We start from the raw sequence: 23,377 nt of genomic DNA, 5'->3' as shown, positions 1-23,377 counted from the left end.
GTGAAGGATAATATCTAGGCTATTTCCTCTAAACTCTAAATTCCTAAAAACAATAGTGAATTCTAGGGGAAAAGTCAAGCACAGAGACTATCTGAGATCCCCTCCACCTGAGAATGATCCTGCAATTTACAAGCTACCACTGTTGAAATAGCTGGGTTCTTCACCATTGATACCTTGATGACTGGATCAGAGGACACTGTGCTCTTTTGGTTATCTATTATTGGCTGTCAGCCTTTTCACAATTACTTGGTGGTAAAAGTTCAAAAGGTGCTGGGACAGCCACTCACATGCCAAGGTACAAAGTCTATCCAGTTCAGGACCTAATCAGCTAATATTTATTCCCTAAAAAAAACTTTTTCCCCCTAACAGGCTGTTTTAAGAGGTAAATGCTATTTACAAAAACAAACACATGGCTTCAACTTCTAGTAAAACTGTTGGCAATTTCTCATTTTCCATTTGCTTTTGCCTTAGGACTTGGTTTACGGTGACTTGTGAGTAGCATGCTGCTATAGTGACCTCCTAAAGCAGGCAAAGAAATAGCCTGTATAAAAAGGTGGATAGGAGTCTTGACAATGGCAATGCCTCTAGACCCTTGCTCAGAGTAAGGAGAGATGAACTGCATCTCACCTGCCCTTCCCCATCACCCTAATAAAAGCAGCACAGACTTCAGTTATGGAGCACACAGTTGAACTGCAAGGGCAAGGGCCTTCAAGTACAGCAGAGCCTGAGCAAAGGGGCCAGAAAAACCAGTAACCTGCATTCCTATCCGTCAGGCACTAAGAAGGCCTTGTTATTCAAAACTTTCTGAGGGAACTTAGCATCATTTAAGGTACTCCTCTGCCACCCATTTCCTTCTCTCAGTCTCTTGCTTACCATGGCCCTGACAGTTCTTCAAGTCTTTTCACAAACTTAATGCTTTTTCCCAAAGAGCTACCATTCCTTTCCCAGAAAGTACCCAGTGAGAGGGGCAGCTTGAAGGAGGGCATTTAGCTCAAAACGTGCTCATTTTAAAAGCTCTGCCAACAATCATTTTGTAAAACTCATAATTCTATTTTAGAGAATCTTTTGATATCCCTACCTTCATTTCTGCTACTCATTATAATTCTAAATGTCCAGAAGGAAAACCTCTGAAGAAAAATAAAACTCTTTTAAGAAAAGTTAAAAGGTAATGTGTTTAAATTAACCTGCAGATCCTGAGTTTCTTTCTGTCTTTGAGAACTTCAGGTCTCTGTGAAGGATTAGACTAATTAAAAATTTTAAAAATCTCCCTTAGTTCTGAAAACTTCAAAGTCATTATGTAAGAAACAGTCAATACTAAACCATTCCTATTTTGTCCTCATACTGTGCTGAGTGATAATTTTCTGATACAAAGTTTATGCAATTTAGTAAGTAACAAAATACACATGAAGAACTGACAGGGCCATAGTAAGCAAGGGACTGAGAGAAGGAAATGGGGCCACAACAGGACCTTACAGGATGCTAAGACCCCTCCGGAGGTTTTGAATAACAAATAATTTCTATGCTTAGTGCTTGAAGGATAGAAATGCAAGTAAATGATTTTTCTGGCCCCTTTCTCAGGCCCTACTGTACTTGAAGGCCCTTGCCCTTGAAGTGGGTAAGCACAACCCATTTCCTTCTTAGGCTTTCCATAACTAAAATCCTCTTCCTTATCAAAAAATATTTATTAGCATTCATCCTGCATATGGATCCCAAAGTTTATAGTTTGGAAAGCACCAACATAATCCATGATGTTTCCTAATCCCAACAACCAGAAGGCCTCAGCACCACATCATCCGTCCCCATGGTCTGGCAAACCTGCTCCTTCTTTGTTTCACGGAACAGCGTTTCTTCCTTACTGCTGCTGAGCAGAAAAAAATTAAAATCACAGTCTCATCAGGAAAGAAAGCAATATGCTCCCAGGAAGGCACAAATGATGCTATGAACAATAAAAGTGATTTTGGAAGAATTTGGGAGATTTCTTTGAAAGTCTCCACTCCTTAAGTATTTCAATCCATGGTACTTAGATAGCAACAATGTGAAAGCCATTGTAGGGGCTCCATATTAAGTTATAAGATGATACAACTCATCTCCACAAGCAATGCTGCTTATCTTTCTTCATCTTAAAAGAGGAAGATCTTACTTTGCAGGTTAAAAATGTCACAAAATTTCTGTGTGAATATCACATGTACTCCTGGTTATTATAGATTTTTACAAACAAGAAAATGAAAAATAACCGTCTGTCTGGTTACCTAAGAGATGGCCTCTCTGCACTAGCAGGCTTCACAGCATAATGTTCCTGTCTTGGCCATCACCTAATGCCCCACACACAACAGGATTTTTTGGAAAGGAGGTCTCTGGCACTCAAGCTCACCTCCTGGTCTCTGTAAAACCTCGGCCATGACTTTCAAGGAAGCTTTTCTCAGAGCCAACTGGCTGGCTTGACTGGCATTTCCCGAACAGGATCATTAGCCATCTTCAGGGAGCCAGAGCAAGTGCCTTTTCCCATGCAGCAACGGTTGCCAATCATCTTTTTAAAATATCTGCCTGTACCACGAGGGCCTGGGCTCCCTCTTGGGCACAGTTTCCTGGTTTTGAGTAAGTTGAAAGGAAAAGCACTGCTCAGAGCATCCCAGCACATCCTGGAAGAGGCAGCCACAAGAAGCATAGCACCAAGGTGGCTCAGGGCCGAGAGGGCATCTCCCTAAAAGTTCAGTGCCTCAGAGTCCTTAGCTTCCAAACACACACATCAGGAACCTACTGCCTTGCACCCACTCTGCCTCAGAGTTCTCCCTTCACAGGGAGAAGCCATTATCACCATGTAACAGCACAAGCAGGGGGGCTCACAGATGTGAAGTGATTTTCTCAAAGCAATGGGTAATAGAGTTAAAATCCACTCTGGTCTGTTCTTTCTCCTTTTAATTGGAGAAGAATGAGTGGGTGCATTTTTGGCTGAGGATTTATATTCTGTGCTACATGTCTTTTAAGTTTCCCCTCTCATTTTTCAGCTAATATGCAACTATGCACGGAAAGTAGACCATGCTGGCTGATGAACTGTGTGATTATGTGAGTATAACATGAAAAAGGGTAGGATACCACAAAAGTTGGGCTAAATACCTGTATACAGAGAAAGAGTGGCCATGTGTAGTGTGTGGGCTGAATAGGACCTTTCTCTTTGAAAGGCATGTTTTTTTTTTCTGCCCATCTTCTGTGGTACCTATCTCTGCCTTCTTCTTTAAAGAATTGTTTTAATCCTATTTGGTCAATTTTATTTTTTAAAATAGTATATTTAAAAGTATAGCAATTCAAAGAATTGGTCCTAACAAATTTAATAAATCTACTCTTCATTTCTAAGAAAAAAAAATGCTCTTAAAATGACTTTAGGGCTGGGGGTGTCACTCAGTGGTAGAACATGTGTTCAGTATGAGAACTTGGGTTCAATCCCTAACACCAGAAAATTAACACACACACACACGTAAGGACATACATCTGGTAGTAGTAAAATATGGGAGTTGATAGGGAATAAGTCACTTATATCACCATCTTGAGTGCATCAATTCTCTATTATCCATATAACACAGTCACAAAGAAAAAATACAATTCATGACTAATTTAAGGTTGCAAAACTGGATTATTTGATTTTTTTTAGCCTCCTTCTTTACTCTGCAGAGGAACGGTCATGGCAGATAGCACGAAAGGAAAATAAAGTGCCTGGAAAATCCAAAAATTTTATTATGAACTTTTGAAAGCTTATTCATCATTTTTTAAACTAATCCTAATTCATAAATGCTAATCACTTCACACGTACCATATTTCACTGCATAATCATCACAGACTTTACGCCAATTTTTTTTTTGCAAAAAAAGTGGAATACAACCATTTCGTGAAGCTTTTGTATTTTAATTGACTATTACTTAAAACTAATCTATTATTAAACTATCTTTGGTGAAAGATTAGGATGCCTGAAATCCTCATGAATATACGATTATGTGGTGAATTACAGGTATTAATTCACTCACTGCTGACAACAACCCTATGAGGTTATCTTGATAGTATAGATCAAGAAACAGAGATGTTAAGTGATTTGCCCAAAGTTACACTGCTATTTTTAAAAAAAGTTACACTGCTAGTAAATCCCAGTACTCAGGTGGCCTGGATGGCCAGAGTCTACTTTTAATCAACAGAACACCTGAATGGGATTTGCTTTATTTATTGTAGAAGTGAATATGGTATGGTGCCATGGATGTGGCTGAAAGAAAGAAGTGAGGTGAAAGGCTCTAATATTTTCTTTTTTATGGCAAGAATATATAAATCGAATGTTCATTAATAAATCTAATGTTCACTGGTCACAGGGGCACTAGACAGAAAACTTACTACTGAACTGAAAAAAAAAAAAGAAAAGGTATCTGCAGAATGGAAAATTCAGGAAGATGAGCTGCTTCCTCACCTTGACCAGAATCCTAGATTTCAAGGCTCCCAGATTACCTGGCTACCACACAACTGAATTAGCAACAGAAGGAAGTGCAGCAAACCCTATGTACTTTGATCTTGGTGAAACAGTTGATACAGTGCCCTGTGGAGTCAGGATCGCTAAATCAACCAAAACGTGGCTACAAGAATCACACAGCAGTTTCGAAGACTAGAAAGAAAAACACTGGATACATTGTTAGTGTGATGGAGAAAGAGCCACAAGGAAGAGTAGTCAATCTGCATTCGAAAGTAACTTAGAAATTATTCAGACTGTTATAATCAAATCTGCACACAATATTAATTTGTGAGTTATGAAAAGGGCAAATGAGGACAAGCCAGTGGACTTAGTTGTTAACAGAGAGGTAAAGAAAAACAAGAAGTTCAGTTGCATTTCTGTGTTCCCTTTAATTTGCAGGAAAGGGCTGAGGTGGAAACCACTTCTAGACCTGAAATGCCAAGACTGAACTAAGAAAAGCAAATTGGATACATTTAAAATTTTAGGACCTACAGTCTGAACTTCACAAGGTATGATCCCATTAATCCAAATGTTACAAAATAAGGTTCCATGGGAAATAATATTCCTTTCAAGTAAAGGACTTGGTTAGCAAAACCCAAAGGAAAAAAGGGGCTGGGGCTCAAAGGCTGATGACCAAGTCAGTTGACCAAGTCAGTGGTGTATGTATAATCTGGCCCCACTACAAATATGCCACACAGGCAGAAGGTCATGAGAATGCTCTGCAAGCTCATGGCAGGATCAAGAGCAGCAGGGAAGGGGGACAGTAGGGAGCTCAAACTTGGACCAGCATTATTTTTCTAAGCATAAATTGTAATTTCTAATTTCTTTAATGTTGAGAAATAGCCGCTCCCTTGGTAGAAGTGTTTATCTTTCCAGCAAAAAAATTATACTTTTAAAAGTTAGTAGTAGAACTCAAGAAATGGGAGCTAAGACAGGGTGGAAACATTTGACACAAGCGGTCTGTATTCAGGCTGGGTCCAAGGAAGTGTGCAAGTGAGCATCAAGCAACTCCTAAGAAAGTAAAGGAAGCAACTAATACCTCTGTGGTCAACATGTATGGAAAGGTTCTTTCCCAGTGATAGGCTCCAATTACATCTTATCCAGGCTTGTTTATGAGAGAAAAGCACATTTCTAGAAAATAAAAAGCCCTGAAAGGAAAGAGGAACACTGCGCAATCAAAGCTTCCTAATGTGTCATCCTTATTACTCCCCACAGCAATTTGCATGGTTACATTTTAAAGTGAAGCTCTTTTTGTGCGAGAAATGTAGGCAAGGAAGATCCCTGGGTATCTGCAGAATTACTGGACACAACCAGAGGAGCAACTCACATCTGAATGTCAACTGTGTGCCAGAAACCATTCTATGCATGTTATACAAATTATCCTCACAACTAACTCTAGTGGGTAAACACTACTATTTCTTCCTTTTGTAGAAAATGAACTAACTTTCCCATGGTACCATGGCTAGCAAGTGGCAGAACTGGATTAAAATCCAGGCAGCAGAATCCAGACCTCATGCTTTATGAGAGACTGTCAAGGAAGACAGCCAACAATGAAATCTTACACATCCCATTTCCTTCTAAATAAACAAAAAAGAGTCATAAACAGGCACAGAGGCATAAGGATCAGCCATACTACATTTTAGATATGAAGGGGAAAATGGGTATAAAAAACTTTAGTCAAATGACAATGCTCTGAGACTACTGTTTATTCACGGGGAATAAAAAGCAAACCATAAAACCTAAGTAGATATTTCACCAAGGGTTGATAATTGGCTCCCTCTCATGATCTAAAAGCATCCATACAATGATAGACCCCAAATTAGACTCAGTCCAGACTCTTCTCCCCATATCCTAATGCCCTCAGGAACCCTTCCCTCCCCAGGCTTCACAGAGAGACATTTGTGGGCTTTTAAATACACTTTCCCAGGCCTATCCAAGATCTGCAGCACCACAGTAGTGACATAGGATGTGCTCCTGGAATCTGTACATTCAAGAACCCTCAGGTGAGGGAACCCCTGCTGCAGATGTCCTTCTCCATTGTCCACCCCTGACCAGAATCCCTGAAGTCAGAGATAGGAATGAATTATTTCCTTTCTCAAGAATTTCCAATGGAATAACCTTTGTTCAAAGGCAATGGAATGAAGTCCAAATTCCTGAGCAGGATGCTAGGTCCTTTGTACTCTGTCCCAAACTGCTCCTCTGGCCCCCCTTTCTCCTATAGCCCTCAGTCTGTCACATTTCCCAAATTCATTTCCTACTTTTGGGTCTGCATACTTTGCTGCTCCAATGTCCCCTCAACTGTCCCACAGTTCTCTGCCACCATCTTTCTCATCCTTCAAGGCTCTGATCAAGTTATCTCTGGTCTTTCCCGTCAAAATCTGCCTCTCCTTCCTCTGAGAAAATGTCCAAACAATTTAGTTCACATGAGAATGTAGCACATACCGCACAGTGTGCTGAATCACCCCACACTGCTTACGTGCTGGCCACGCCTTCAGACCAGGGGCATATCAGACTCATCTTTTGTACTGTGGTTGAGACAGACTCAGGCTCAAAGTTTAGTTCTTCCAGTTACTTACTAGCCCTCTAACCCTAGGCACACTGAGCCTCCATTTGTAATCCTTGAAACAGGACACTAATGACACCAATCTTCAAGATTAAGAATGAGAACAAGACGTGAGAAGTGGCCCATTGTGGACCACCTGAAATGCACCAACACAACTGCTAATGTTGTTGTTATTATTTATTATCAATTTCTGCTTCCCATCCTACTGGAGTGCACTGCAGACATAGTAGATGCTTAAGAAGTGTTTGCTTTTTCGAAAAAAAAAAAACACGCATTTTAATTTCAATGTAATAAACAGTGACTTCTTAAAAGCCCTTTATCCTTACTCAATTTTGTTCTGTAATGAAGGACATTTCCTAATATTTCTATTGAAAAATGATCTCTTACGTTCCTTTCTTTCCCTCAAAAATCAATGTACAAAATTCTAAGGAACAAGCCCTGTCAGTGTCCCTCCTACTCCAGCCTGCCTTTCTGCTTTGAACTACAGTAACTCCCTGCAGCCAGTGTTGCTGCCCAGAGAATCGCCTGCTTCTCCCTTACAACAAATAGCACTTTGTCAGGAGATTGGAGGCAAGCCCAAAGTAGGAGGGGGAAAAAACAAGGAAAGGAAGTTTCAGCCAAAAAATTGAATTAACACCCACACTATGGCCCATGCTATAACACAGGTAAGAAAAGCGCAAGAAAGAGAGTTCAGACCAGCACCACCCATCCCACCCATCTACCTCCCTGCCCACCCATGGGAAATGCGTTCCAAGACACACAAAGGACATACTGGTCAGCTTGGTGCCTAATGCATGTGGCTTTTGTTGTTAATAAAATATTAATATATTATCAAATAGAATAGCTCCTTATACTCACCGAACCAATCACACTGCATTATTATCCCCTCCCCCAATCTCAGGACATGAAACCCAAGTCTTGAGAAATGCAAACAAGACTGAGAAGAGAAGCCAGGACCAGAATTCATGTTCTCTAAGCTCCAAATCCCAAGTCTCTCCCACAGCAATGTATCAACTGTAAATGGCAATTTAAAGAACGCTCTTGGAAGCTCACCAAATGCACTACTTGCAAAGGTAAAGGTAAAACAAGGCAGGTTTTGTCTTCTTTTTTTTTTTTTTATAATCTTTTTTTGTTTAGAGAGACATAGAGAGATGGGGAGAGAGAGAGAGATGGGGAGAGAGAGAGAGACAATTTCAATATTTATTTTTCAGTTTTTGGCATACACAACATCTGTGTTTGTATGTGGTGCTGAGGATCGAACCCGGGCCGCACGCATAGCCAGGCGAGCGCGCTACCGCTTGAGCCACATCCCCAGCCCCAGGTTTTGTCTTCTTGAAAACAATCCTGGTGCCAAGGATGAGGGTTGTCACAAGGCTTTCACAACAGCTTTCATAAGGATCAGTCCAGTATCTTAGTGCAGTGTTCCAGAAAGGTCCCTATATCAGCCCTCTGTTCCAGGATGCACACTGTTGCCACAATTTTATTTGCTCATTGGTTTGGGGAGAAAGTATTAGGGAGGGAGTAAAATTTTCTTTTGTAAATCAAACTTTGATGCTGACTTTGAGACTCAAGTAATGTGGAAGCAAAAGAAATTTCTAAAGCAAATTTGTGATTACTGTTATGAGGGTTCAAGGACCAGTAATGCAGAGATCCTGAAGCCAAGGCTGCTTGGGTTCCAATCACAGCTCTGCCACTTAACTACACTTCAAGCTATGTGACCTTGAATCACTTGGTTGTTCTTCGTGCTTGGGAGGAGCAGCCAGACTGGACAGCCAGCCTTGGTTTCCTCTTCTGCTAGAGTCTGTAAACAAGTCAAGATGGCGCCTGGCATTTTGAAGAGGGAGTGGTTTGTGAAGTAACGCCAGCGAGCCATTAAGTGTGGAGATTCCTTATTGGTTGACTGCTGTATCTAGTTTATGTTAATTAGATAAGCTGTGTGGAATGTATAAATACCTCTGTTGTCCTACAATAAACGGCTCCCATTCCTGCTGTGGTTGTCCCCCCACCCCCTATTTTGCTGCAGCCGGACTTTGGCACTCTTCTACAGAATGGGACTGTTGTGAGGAGAAAATTTGAGCTAATGCATATGTAAAGGGTTCAAGCCATGCCTGGCACAGAGGGAGCACTCCATAAGCATTTCCTGTTATTACTTCCAGATTAGTCATTAGAATTGAGTTCTTTTTTAAGTATACTTTATAAGAAAGTTGAAGAAAATTTCTTACATAACTTGCTAATTCATACTGTACAAAACACAGTCCAAAGATTATTTTTAAGTTTCACTTCCTGATAGGATCTTCCAGGATTTCCATCCATGGACCACAGTCCCTGGAAGGCCAATTAATGGAATTTGAAGAATTTTCCTTCTTCTCAACAGTGCAAGGAAACCTGTACCATTTTACCCAATTCCACAAATGGGTTCCCTTTCCAGAAGATGCTGAAATTCCTAAAAAAATGACTAGGTACTTGCGATGGTTGGGGAAAGGAGAAAAAAAATGTATGTATATGTTTGTGCATATATATATATATATTTTTCAAAACTGTTATACTCTTATACTAGGATTCTAGACTTAGCTATACAGAAATCTGCTAAAATACTACCACTATCCTCTCTTTCAGAGAGGGCATATGTATAACAAATCACACTTCAACAACATTTAAGATTTTCCCAGAGCAGATAAAACTGATGACTGGGGCAAGGCTGTGTCCTGTGCACAGGGTCAGCCATCGGGTGCGAGGGGTTAAAACTCATGGGACATTGCTCCCCCAGCAGTGTACTCAACAAGAGAGATGCAGCCTCGCTGACATTATGTCACACAAGACATAATATGTGGGCTGGACCACGGTTCTGAGCACACTGGCCCTCCACAAACAGAACAAAATGATGTTCTGAACCATCATTTCCTTGGGGACCACTGTAAACAGACTCAACCAATTCTGTCATTTAGTTCTGTTGGGGTGGAGGCTAATTTGTACTCTAACATAACAAACTCTCCACATGCAAACCTTTTCCAGCTTTCCTGGTTTACTTTTTGGCATTGCCTGCTCTATGGACCCCTTCTCTTATTCTCACTCCATATTCTCCTTTCTGCCCCAAATCCTATCCCTTCCATTTCATTCCAATGCCCCTCTGCAGAAGCCACACGAATTAACACAAATTCACTAAATATGGGAAAAGAATAGTACTCTTTGCCCTTCCTACATGGATTCTAAATTCTAGAGTCCCAGTTTTCCCTTTCTTGTGTAAAGATTCCTTATTCCTCTCTCTTCTGTCTCCATTTACCCCTAAATCAATTTTAAGGTAGGAGCAAATTTTTCCCTTACCTCCTGAGGAGCTGATTTCCACTCAACTCCTGATGGCTCTTACCTGTCTCTCTAGCACTGGGCCCATCTCTCTGGTGCCCTTTGCCCTCACTCCCTACCTATTTCTACCTGAACCTATTACTCTTCAAATACATTCACTCCAGATGTAACATTCCAAATTTAAAAGGTCAGAAATTGTGATATTTGTAAATATGGGGTTTTGTTCTGCTTTTTGTGTATGCGAGGGAGTCACAAAAGAATCAAATCAAATTTTGTTCTGATTCTGTGGTATTACGGATTGACCCCAAGGCCTCACACACAAGTTCTAGGCAAATGCTGAGCTACATCCCAGCTCTCAAATCAAATTTTGATTTGATTTATTTAAATTGACATTTTTTCCCCCCAGTACTGGGGACTTTACCACTGACTCAGAGGCACTTTACCACTGAGCTATACCTCCAGCCCTTTTTTATTCTGAGGCAGGGTCTAGCTAAATTGCTAAGGCTGACCTCAAACTTGTGATGCTCCTCCCTCAGTCTCTCAAGTCACCACGCCCAGTCTACGTTGACTTTTTAAAGTGTAGTATGATTTTATTCAAATCCTATACTTCCATTTATCTGGCCACTAAAGGGCTATCTATCTTTAAAAGCCTAATCTCACAGGCTGTATCCAGCCCACAAAGCTATTTTATTTAGTGGAAAGGAAGTTCTTATTTAAAATGTTGAATTAGCCAACCTTTTAAAATCAGATTTTACACAATAATCCAGATTCCTGGCTGACAATGAAAAATCAGAATATCTGGCCCATATTCCCACAGGGCAACAACCAGCTGCTCAACAGACCCTCTATAGACAGGACCTCCATCTTCTACTTCAGCCCAGCCCCCAGTCAACTCCCTCCTGATTACCCTGCCCTGAGCTTGACTACCAGCTGCCATAAATAATCTTATGTGAAGCCCACTTCAGGCAATGTTTGTATTTGCCTGAGACCTCAAGGATATAGCTAATATCCATTTCTCTCTCTAGTTAGAACAAAGATTACAGATGCAATAAAATTTCTTCATTTAGAATTTTCCAGGTACAATTTTATGGAAAATAATTTAGAACTAAGCAAAAAAGGAACTTTTTTATGACAGAAAATTATTTTAAAAGAACTAAGTTAAAGGGCCAGGTGCAATGGCACACACCTGTAATCCCAGTTATTCAGAAAGCTAAGGCAAAAGTACAGCCATGTTCAAGGCCATATTGAGCAACTTAGAGAGATCCTGTCATAGAATAAAAATAAAAAGGGGTGGGGATCTATTGCAGAAGTATAGTGCCCCTGTGCTCAATCCCCAGTACCAAGGAAAATTTCTCTATATATATACATACACACACACACACACAATGTGCACGTGTGTGTGTATGTGTGTATAGAACGAGGGTGTATGTACGCAAAGATGTGAACCTACAATTCCTCAGTTTACACTTTATTATTAGCTAAATGTTAATGTGAAAAATAGAACTGTTAAAAGTAGAAAATTCAACCAAATGAATTTATTGCACTGAAATTATTAGAGAATAATAAATACATAAATGAACACTCTGAAAAATGAATATTTATTCATTCATTCATTTTTTTACTTTGAGGATATAGGAAACGATTGTTCTATTACATATATTTATTATAGCATGCATTCAGCTTTGACTCCTTAGCAAATAGCTATATCTTTACATAATATATTTAGTTGCTATAGGGTCAATCTAACTAGGAGAATGTGTACTACTGTGGCATTTCTATCATCAGTACATGATAAAAAAAAAGGTTAGAAAACACCAAAACAATTAAGTGATTTAAAACTAGCTCTCAAGTCACCCAAGTGTTGTATTTTCTAAAACCACTGTGGGACGAAAAGCACAGTGGCCTGGAGAGATGAACACCTGGGCACCACTACCACCACACCCTTCAAACAAGAAGCAGGAACTAGATGAGCCTTGAAGTTCCTTTCCACCTCAAAATATGATCGATCACTTTTTTATTTAGCAGAAATAGTATCAGAATTATAAAATAAATACAGAGACACAGTGAAGAAATGAGAAGGCAAAGTACAGTGTATATGAATGAGAACAGGCTTTGAAATAAAACATGCCTGGTTTCAACTTCTACCTCCACCATGTGTATGTGATATTTTTGCAAATTACATAACCTCCCCAGCCTCACCATCACATCTATACAGAGGGAGTAAGTTCTCCTTTCACTTAGGATTGTTTTAAGGATTAAATGAGAATGAATGTATATTACAGGGCATAGGTTAAGACAATCAATAAATGAATTATTTGTTATTACTGAGAACTGTGGGTGTTCTATAAATTGTACAACTACTTCTCAATCATATAAGTTTTCTCAGTTATAGCTGAGAATAAACTGATTTTCAAAGCTCATTCAATAGGATGCTATTCCAAGCACCATGAGGGTCATTTTGCCATGAATCAATTTTCTAACATTTCTGAGAATTAGGTTGGGAACAATCAGTGAAAAGAACTTTGACTGATGGCAGTTCATACCCCATCTGATGCCTTCTGTTCCATCTTCAGAGTGAGAACTAGAGGTGGCTTTCTGGCCACCAGCAGAGAGAAGGGTGTCTCGCACATCCTCTCCTCCCTGCTCTGTAGAATTCACTGCAGTTCTTGATGTCTGTTGATGTTAACATTCAGCAATAGGATTTGTGCATTGCTGGGAGAATGAAGCCTCCTCTGACAATGTTCCTAACTATTGCCAGCAAACAGAGGGATGGGGTGGGGGGACCTCTTTATGAAAAGAAATGCTTTTAATGGAATCCAGCACCATATCTGTGAGCCTCTTCCAATAGCAGGTGTCAAGGGAGGAAATAAACATCTTGAAATCCTCAGAGCAGTGGAAATTCTCAAACTTCTGATTTCATAGGCCAGAAAAATTTTAGAAGAGAGACAGTCATAAAATTGCCAGGTTAAAACTTGACCAAGAAACAACACCAAAAATCAAACAATCACCATCCTTTCACAAAAGAAAAAAACAAAAACCCTCAAAGTAGGATGGACAATCCAATATTTTAAAAAAAGAAAGAAACAAAAAAGACCCAGACCCTTTAAATTGAATAAACTTAGCATTGAAATTTAAACTGAAAAGCTTGTTGCATCATATTTATTATTCTCATTATTCCACAGGCTGGTGAAACTATCCTCATGGGCTCACTGTGTGTGGGTTTGGTGTTATTTTTGGTGTTATTTCTTGGTCAAGTTTTAACCTGGCAATTTTATGACAGTCTCTCTTCTAAAATTTTACTGGCCTATGAAATCAAAAGTTAGAATTTCCAGTGCTCTGAAGATTTCCCTATGGTCACAAACTCAAGAACGGACTGAGAATTGCCATCCCATCAAGGCCGCACTATCTCACGGAGGCACCAAGGGCCATACTGTGGACCACCTGCTATCATAATCAGCATCCTCTAAGGAATCTGATGCCTCCTTCAAACTCCTTGTTTGTCTTAATAACCCTTCATGGGACTGTCAGCCACAAGTGTTTCAAACACCTTTTTAAAGGTGTTTTCAGTCACTGTGTAGCCTTTTGGCATAACAACATAAAGATGTTGGTTTTCGGCTTTAGATGGATATCAGAATCATTTGGAAAGAGAAAGGACTTTTTTCAAAACAAAACTCTGCCTCCAGAATTTCAGAATCTCCAGAGATTCATTCTGATTTCACAGGCATGGGGAAGGGTCTGGACATATGTATTTTAAAAATAATCCCCAGACTGAGTTTGACACCACCCATTGTTCACAAGAATTAGTACCAATATGGTACCAATTGCATTCACCCTGAATTCATGTCTTACAAAGCTTTAAAATAAACATTTTCATTTCTTTAGGTAACAAATACTAAGGGAGAGAGTACCGTGTATGGCATTAGAAAACCAGAGGAGAAAAAGACAGATAGGTCCCTACCTTCACCACACTGACAAGAGTATTAAGAACATGGAGACAAGGAGGCAGGCAATTAAAATGCCATAATTTAGGTTTACTGGAATTCAGTGAACAATCAAGAAGGCTTCCTGTGTCCCTAATCTGGCAGTTTCAGGGGCAATATCATCTTAGCTGACTACTTCCAGATATTGGAAATGCTAATGTTTTTATCAGAGAAATACACAGGCATGGATCTTGTCCTGTGGAGCTTACATTCCAGCAGGAACATCCAAATCTTAAAGGTATTACATTAGTCTTTCCTAAGCTGAAGTGCCCATGACTTTGAACACAGTACAATGGAAACTGAATTAGACTATGTTTTCTGTTTTTTTCCAAATCTTTTGGGTGAAGATTAGCATTTCCTGTCCATTTTCTCCTCAACAAGTTGAGACAACATTGTGAAAGTATTTTCAGAGCCCTTCCCTGAGTTTTCTCAACAAAACACCATCCTACGGAATTTCCTAATATCCCCTTAATACTTGACCTTGTATTTGCCCACAAAGAAATGCACCTACAAATCTTCTGATGACTAATGCATCCTAGTGTAGTTTCCCTGGAGCAAATCCCTATTGGTTAGATATTTCATAATCCAGAAAAGCTTATTGTCATCTGTAAAAGGAGAAATTCCACTGTGTGCTCCTTCTTTTGGTTCAATTATGTAAATAAGACCTGAGGGACCTCATGTTTACACACCTCAAGCAGATAATTCTTTAAATTTTTTTTTTTTTTAAAAAGGCAGACAGATTCTAATGCCCACTCTGAAATGATTAGTATGAACTTAAATTAATCACGTCACCTCCTTGTGCCTGGATTTTTTCATTTATAAAATTCAAAGGTTGATCCCTTACAGCTATAATATTCTACCTTTCTATTAAAAAAATGATGCAATGGTATATATCCTTAGTTCCAAGGTGATTTCAATTTTTTTAAATATATATTTTTAGACATTGATGGTTCTTTATTTTATTCATTTATTTATATGCAGGGCTGAAAATCGAACCCAGTGCCTCACACATGCTAGGCAAGCGCTCTTACCACTAAGCCAGTCCCCCAAGGTAATTTCAATTTTGACACAGTCTCTGAAACTGCAGGATAATATCTAAAGAGTTTTGGCTATTTTCCTCCTGAAGAAACCTCCTCATACTCATATATTCATAAAACATCCCTTCTTCTCATAGGAATATCCTTCACCTCCAGAGGATTAGAGGCAGGGTTCCCACGGGGCCTAGCACAGAAGTGAGACCCAGCAGAATGAACCATCAAGACAGATTTATCCACCAACAAGGAATCGAGTAAAATGGACAGTTCTCTTATTTATTTGTTAATTATTTATTTTAGTTGTAGATGGACGCACTACTTTTTTTTTTTTTTTTAAATATGGTGCTGAGGATTGAACCCAGTGCTTCACACATGCTAGGCAAGCACTCTACCACTGAGTTATAACCCCAGCCCCCAACAATGGACATTTCTAAAAAAGGGGCTGTTATGTATTGGATCTAAGATTTGGAATTTTACGCTAGCACTCCTTCAACACTGTGGGATGGCCACCAAGGAGTTCATTTAAATATAGTTTGTTGGACAGATCTAGAGCATTTGGAGAACCTGGCATTAAATTACATGGGATTTCTTACCTGCCTGACTCGAAGGACCTCTGGGAATGATAATTCCTAATGTCTCCTTAGTGAAGATGAGTAAAACCAATGATGAGTTAAAGTCCAGCTCTGGAAAAAGATTTGTTTCTAAGCTTCAATCCTCTCACCTTCCCTCAATGTAAAGCTGTCATTAAGTATTCTGAGCATATCGGCAAAAAGAAAACAAAGCTCAGCCTGAGTGGGAACCAAGTGCACACCTGGTTTTGCCAGTTTTCCTCTCTACCTCTCACAAATTTCAAAAGCAACTGTTTTGGCAAGTTTTTTTCCGATTTGCATAAAACATTAAAATCTCTCTTCCAGGGGATGGGGGTTGTGGCTCAGCAGTAGAGCAGAGCGCTCGCCTAGCATGAGCAAGGTGCTGGGTTTGATCCCCAGCACCACATAAAAATAAAAAAATAAAAGTGTTGTTTCCAACTATAAAAAAAAAAAAAAATTATAAGAATTGTTTAAAAAAAAAAAAAAAATCTCTCTTCCAGATGTCCAAACAGAATTACAAAGACCCCAGAGAAGGGAGTACAGACTTCAGAAACCTGCAGCAGACTCAAACAATTTCAAAATGGCATCTCAGGTGCAAGCATCACTAAATGCATGGTAGCTAAATGCATCGTGGCTCCACCACAAAAACAGATTTCTCAAAAGCCTCCAAACTAAGGACTTTTGGAACTCACCTCCATCACTCAGCAACTCCCAAATCTCAAACAGGACCAGCAGTGCCCCAGCCTATCAGGTTTCACATACTATGAGTTGACTGCAAAGTTTTCAGCAAAGCCATTCTCCTACTTCTTTTTGAGGGGGTGGTTACCAAGGATTTAACACAAGGGGCGCTTAATCACTGAGTCACATCTCCAGCCCTTTTATAATTTTTTTCTTTTGACATAGGGTCTCACCAGGTTGCTTAGGGCCTTGCTAAGTTACTGAAGCTGGCTTTGAACTTGTGATCTTCCTGTCCAGGCTCTGCAGTTGCTAGGTTAACAGGCATGCACCACCACACCCGGCCTCCACTTCTTTTGGACAGAATTAGAAAGCAGAACCAAAATTCAAAAATCTCTAAGACTCGACTGAAATAAATTGGATAACACTGAAAAGGAACAACAACACTCAACTTCTCAAAACTTGTTGCCCAATGAATGCAGGATGCAACAGTTCATACAACATATATCTGGGTGTTTTAACTTATCAATAACTTATACCTGTATCTGTACTAGGTGCAACTTGTGGAGGGAGGCAGTTGTCAACTTAAACCATAGTAAGCAGACATTTATGTCTAGGTTTCTGGGAACAGTTAACCTACTGTGCTCTTTGCTGGCCAGTCATGTCTCAATTATTTTATTCAATTCGACTCTCCATGAGAGATGCTGACAAACTGAGCAGACCATGTCCTACAAAGGACTGCGACAAGAATTTGGACCATTTTACATAAGAAAAGCTAATTAAGGGGAAGGGGACTTGATACTGTCTTTGTGCACTCAAAGGGCTGTCTTGTGGAATTGGGAAGCTCAACAGGAATAGAATCAATGGAACAGAAGTTGCAAGAAGGCAGTCTTCAGCTCAAATAATAACAATAGCACAAAGAGTCCAAAGATGTAATGGCAAGTCTCCAGTAAGGAGAATTCATTTGTTCCTGAGGGCATTTAAACAGAGGCTACCTAGCAAGTGTAAAGAATGTGCTAAAGAAGGTAGATTAGGCGGGGCTGGGGATATAGCCCAGTTGGTAGAGTGCTTGCCTTGCATGCTCAAGGCCCTGGGTTCAATCCCCAGTAACAAAAAAAAAAAAAAAAAGAAGAAGTTAGATTAGGCTTCTAAAATGCCAATTCTGAGTCTATGACTCCACACTTATCACAATTATTGTGTTGCTTTACCAGCTCATCAGCAGCAATCTGTCTCAAAACTGCCCCTTCCTTCCAACTAGGACTTGGATGGCAGAAGTATCCTACCTACACTGGCTTCCTAACCTTAATTTTTCCTCACAAATCAAGACCCCCCTCAAGGTCTGTTCTGAGATATAACTTCACTTCGCAGAATGCCACTGTGGCATTCATCCCATTCACTGTCTAGGGTAGTTTTTCAACCTCTGCAGTATCAACATTTTGGATAAGATCATTTGGGGGGAGGGTGGGGGTGGAAGGGGAGTTTATCCTGTGCATTGTCCTCCACTCCCTAAAAGTCAGTGGAACTTGCCCCCTAGCTATGAAAACCCCAAATCCTCCAGATATTGCCAAATATCTGGTAGGAAGCAAAATCACCTTGTAGAGAACCACTGATCTTGAGGCAAATGATTAACATCACTGATTTGTAGTTAAGTCTTCCACTAAATAGATTAGTCATATTTTCTGCTGCAGCCAGATAAACCTACTTTATTGCCTTTTTTTCTTTTCTTTTTTTTTTTTTTTGGTACTAGGGATGGAATGAGGGGCGCTTAACCACTGAGCCACATACCCAGCCCCTTTCTTATGTTTTATTTAGAGACAGGGTCTCCTGCAGCTGTTAAGGCCTTGCTAAATTGCTGGGGCTGGCTCTGAAATTGTGATCCTCCTGCATCAGCCTCCCAAGCCACTGAGATTACAAGCATGCGCCACTAGGCCCCACTACTTTATTGCTTTTAACCTATGACATACCTCAAAGCTTCTCTTAACATGTGCTCCTTCACCCTTGCTTTTGAGAGAACTGCATCACTAAGGACTATTGAAGTAAATTCAAATTTAAGCCTTACTCCCATTTTCATCTGGCGCCAAACCACCCCGAACTATAGAACAACTATAATTGTTTACTTGTGTTGTCATCCATGTGTACCTGTCTTATCTCTGTGACCACAAGAATCCTCTCCTTTCTTAAGTACCCAGAGCAGCCACTCTAGTTTCCTACTTATTGCTAATAATAAATATTAACTGGTCTTTTTGAGAATATCAGACATCAGGTCCAGATATAAAGAAGTGAAATCCCTTGCAAACTACAAACTCAAGAACATATGTGATGACAAATAAAAAAGTTTTGACAAAATTCTGGCCCTTTTATGTTCCAATCTGTCTATAGTCCTGAGAATAGAATCAAATCTAACTTCCAAAGTAGGGTTAACAAAACAATTTAACTGTTTGGACATGACAAACACTAGAATTTTCTAAAATGATTTCAAAAAAGTTTTTCACAATGTTAAAATTAAGAGGAAAAAAGGCCAAGTTTTGATCAAGTTTTTTAAATGCTAGAGAAAAATAGTAGGAAGAAAATAAGATGTGACTATGGCTCAATACTTTGTTGCATCATACAACACTCCACATGGTAATGGAAGAGACTGGGGGAGGGGGGACCAGGTTATTTGAGGACAGTTTCCTCTCCGACCTTCTAATCCGTTAAGTTTCAATCAACAAAGTATACACACACACACACACACCCTCAATAAAAACTAGACAAATCTAAGATAAAATGTTCAAGTGTATAATTAAACCATGACAATTCAAGATTTTTGTCATTTTTTTCTTCAGGTTTATGGACTAATTATTATTTTATAGAGAGCTTACTAAATACCACGCAGAATCAAATACTCCAAATCAACTTTGCCAGATCTTAGTTTAACCACTTAATTTCTCTCATTTGTGTGTGTGTGTGTGTGTGTGTGTGTGTGTGAGAGAGAGAGAGAGAGAGAGAGAGAGAGAGAGAGAGAGAAATGTGTGTGTGTACTGGGGATTGAACCCAGGGGCACTCTACCACTGAGCCACATAACCAGCCTTTTTCAGACAGGGTCTAGCTAAACTGCTAAATTTAGGCCTTGCTAAATTGCTGATGCTAGCCTTGCCTGGAACTTGGAATCCTCCTACCCCAGCCCTCTCAATTGGTGGGATTACAGGCATATGCCACCACGCCCAGATCACACTTGGATTTTAACAGGGTTTTAGTCAATACGTGTGAAGACAGAAAAGCAAAAACTCTAAACCGGACGTAGCTGACAGTAGGCGTTTAGTCAGTATTTATGGACTGTAAACATAAATGCTGTCTGAAGACCCCATTTACTGGTTATGGCTCAGGATTCTTCTCAAAGGTCTGTAGGATGCAGAGACACCATAATCTTTGGGAAGAAAGATCTGAATCACCGTCATTCTCCGCACGTGGATTGTGCCCTTGTTTGTTTACTAAGTTAACAGCCCTCACTACTCCCACAAACGTCCAGACTCAGCGTCCAGCACAAGACATAACAGATGCTCAATAAATGATGCCTGAATGGAATTTTATTATTAAAGCTGCCAAGGAAAAATTCCAAAAGTCAGCTCTTCTACATTCTTCAAAAGTATGTCCTCACAGCTTTCTTGCCCAATGAAAAAATATTTTTCAAGTCAAGGAGGAGGAAATCTGCGAAGGAACAGCACCCAAGAACCCAGTGGCTCTTGGGTCACTTGGCTAGGACTCCCCAATATTTATTCCCCAATACTCTGCCAACCTCCTACATACTCCTTCTCCGCTCTTCTCTTCTTCGTGCTTGTTTTTTCTTTCCCGTAACCCTACCTCCCCATTTTTGGCCACACACGCCCCAACTGCGTGAGAACTAGTGGGACCTCACACCCCACCTCTCCCTCTCCAGCAAGAACCTACCTCTCCTCCCCTCGACCTGAAGCAGTTCTTCTTCACTGCAGATGGCTTTTTTTAATTAAAAAAAAAATCTCATTTATCTGCTAGATATACCCCAAATAAAAGAGGGTGGCCTCCATCAACTCTCCACTAACCGGAGGCGATGGTCCTCTGGGCAAGCACCCCAATTTCCCTGCTTTCCAAGCCCCAGCATAAGATTCAAACACAAGTCCCGCTCCCAAGAGCCCACGCTTCCAAACAAGCTAGAAGCGGATTATACCGGTACTCAGCCCAGAGACGGCCCGCGGCGGGCTGGGTGCACCTGCGGCCCCAGCTCCCTCCCCCAGACGCGGGAGGCGGGGCCTGAGCCTTCACCTCCCCTCCCCACCCCACCCCGTGGGGCTCCCAGCTCGGCCCACCCGGCGCGGGACGGAGGCGGAGAGGAGGCGTTTCTGGAGAAGTTAAAGGGCTCACCTTCTGGGCACCCGGCCAACAAGGCCAGACACTGAACACCCACCTCCGGGATGAATCTAAGGAGCTGTAACCCGCTCTCCCGCTCCTCCGATTGGGCGGAAGGAGGCGGAGAAGGGAGCGCGCGCGCCGGGAAGCAGTCGGCACTCGCCTCCCTCAGGGCCCACAGCCGGCAGCCGAGTCGCCTGCCACTCAGACTCCCGAAAGCGGAACAATCTCCCGGGCCTGGGCGGCCAGAGGCGGGAGCACGTCCCCGCTTGCCGCCCTCTCCCCCTGACACCCCTCGCCGGTCCCCGAACGAGTTCCCGGCCGCAGCCTCCGCTCCGGCTGCGGGGCCGCGCACAGGGAGGCAGGACGCCTGCGCCGGGCTGGCGCGCTCGGGTTCCAGCGCGGCTCCACCTGCGCTTTGCCCTCCCTCGCAGCCTCGGGGCCCGAAGAGTTGCGTACCAACCTTGAGAGGCAGCCCAGGCAGCTCGGCCGCCGAGCCACGGCTTATGCTGAGACGGGAGGTGGCGGCATCACCTGCGGCGGGCGGCGGCTGCACCGGGACGCGCCGAAGCGGCGAAGGCGCGCGGCGCCCTGGACCCTGCTCCCGCGGCCCCTCCCGCGGCTGCCACCTCGAAGCGCGGCGGAGGAGCCGGGGCACCACGGGCGGCGGCAGCGGCGGCGACGAGAGCAGCAGCACATGACTCTGTAACGAGGGGAATTAGACAAAGCGTAACATGGACTCCGGGCCGGTGCAGGCGCTGCAGCTCTGGGACCAACCGCAGCCAGCGAGCGTCGCGACTGGCCCGGCCGCAGCCAATAGGGCGGGCCCGGGCCTCCATGTGATTGCGAGCACTTTCCCCGCTTGCATTGCCGCGCCCGCCGGGGGTCCTGCCGCTTCTGAAGGGGGCGCCTTCGGGCTGACCCCAGGGAGCCAGGGAGGTGGTCCGGGGTCGGGGGCTGTCGGCGGGAGACTGAGACATCCAGCAGGTGCAAGGGGCGAAGAATGGCAGTCGAATATCGTTATCGGCGTAATACTGATCTATCAAATGCACACCTGGGCTGGGCTCGGTGCCAGGCAGTCTGTTCTGTCAGCAGCGAGGCTTGGTCTGGAAGCTTCATCCTTTCTGCAAAGGAGCAGATTGTGTAAACAAAAAGACTTGGGGGGTTAAGACTTGGGGGGTGCGGGATTACATAAAAAGTCATTTAAGTACCTTCCAACTCTTAAGTAGAAAGTTCTTACCTGGGATATGGGGCACATGCAACTGAATCTCTGCGTACACAATTTCTCAGCTTCATCCGATCTGCCTCTGCTATTAAATCTATGTTAGGAGTCAGATTTTTATTTCATCTCAGTCTGCCCCTTTTCCACAAGTCCCTTTCAACAGAAAATTGTCTTACATATGAAGAAGGCGGTGAAAAAATTGTTCTGTGATAATATGTGTTTTCCAACTTGATTGTTTTCCTTTTTATTTTTGTCGTAAGGTTGAAGTTCCTTTGCAGTCGTTCCTAGGTGGAGAAAGAAGTTTGGAAGTATTTGGCTGAAAGGAAATAAATGATTTTGCCCAATACTTAAATATCTCCTTTTATCTGAACCCGTATGTTTCTGGAAACAATGGGAAGTCTCATCTCTCTACTAAGATTTCTCCATGTCAGCAAACGTTCAATCAACATTTACTCAGATCTAAATTTCGTTAATAAGCAATCTAAACAAAATGTTACAGGTAGTCAGGAAAGTGTGGGTCAGAAATAGTGAGGCATGGAGGAGAATGGTTTTTCTAGGGTGTCAGAAAAGGTTTGAAAATGGAGGCGACAGACTCGACTCACCCTTGGATGGTGAGCATCTGGGCATCAGACACTAAGAGTAAAGAGCAATGTCTTAGAGAGAAGCATGAAGCAGAGGTCCAGAATACACAAGGGGCTGCCCCTGGCTAGTTACAAGATGTCACCAGATTTGGAGCCCCCTGCCCTCCTCTTGCTTTCTCCCTTTCCTTCCTAATCCTCATACCAACAGCCTCTCCTATTCCATGCGCACTGCCAAAGAGGAAGTTCATGGGCAGTGGGTGTATGGCAAGTGATCTAATTATAGTCTCAGGTTTAACAGTTTTAAAACTGTTAACTAGTGATGTGATATTTTGATTGAACATACCTCACTATTATAGTTAGTTTAGAATATTTTGCTGTTGGTGAAAATACTCTCCTGTATTTTGCTACTTTCTTCAATCTTCCCTGGGTTTTAAACTGTAACTCCAGACTTGGAAAACGAAAGGGGGAAGGATTCAAAATTGGTATAAATTGAGAAAAGAAAAGATTATATTCAGAAAACATTCAAGTATAACTAGGCAAGATGGCACACATCTGTAGTCCCAGCTTCTTGGGAGGCTGAGGCAGGA

At 41.8% G+C, this 23,377-nt stretch overlaps 1 protein-coding gene across 6 annotated transcripts in view; it reads right to left on the bottom strand.

Annotated features, from left to right (window-relative positions):
* The window catches only part of Lrrc8d (leucine rich repeat containing 8 VRAC subunit D), a 111,267-nt gene extending 89,685 nt beyond the window's left edge, over window positions 1-21,582 (bottom strand). For 4 of the 6 annotated variants that reach the window (XM_058585077.1, XM_046461472.2, XM_046461478.2 and 1 more), the window contains exon 1: window positions 21,451-21,582. The gene's annotated coding sequence lies outside the window, so the exon portion shown is untranslated. Of the gene's footprint in view, window positions 1-20,552; window positions 20,831-21,002; window positions 21,028-21,450 lie in introns of those variants that run through there. The other 2 variants (XM_058585059.1, XM_046461464.2) reach the window with 2 other exon arrangements.
* Between the last annotated feature and the right edge of the window lie 1,795 nt (window positions 21,583-23,377).

This window comes from Marmota monax, unplaced genomic scaffold, assembly GCF_021218885.2.
Source record: "Marmota monax isolate L192 unplaced genomic scaffold, Marmota_monax_Labrador192_F-V1.1 WCK01_AAM20220418_F8-fsc00070, whole genome shotgun sequence".
NCBI lineage: Eukaryota > Metazoa > Chordata > Mammalia > Rodentia > Sciuridae > Marmota > Marmota monax.
Note: the sequence above shows the minus strand (reverse complement) of the source record. Positions and strands in the feature narration are given on the sequence as shown.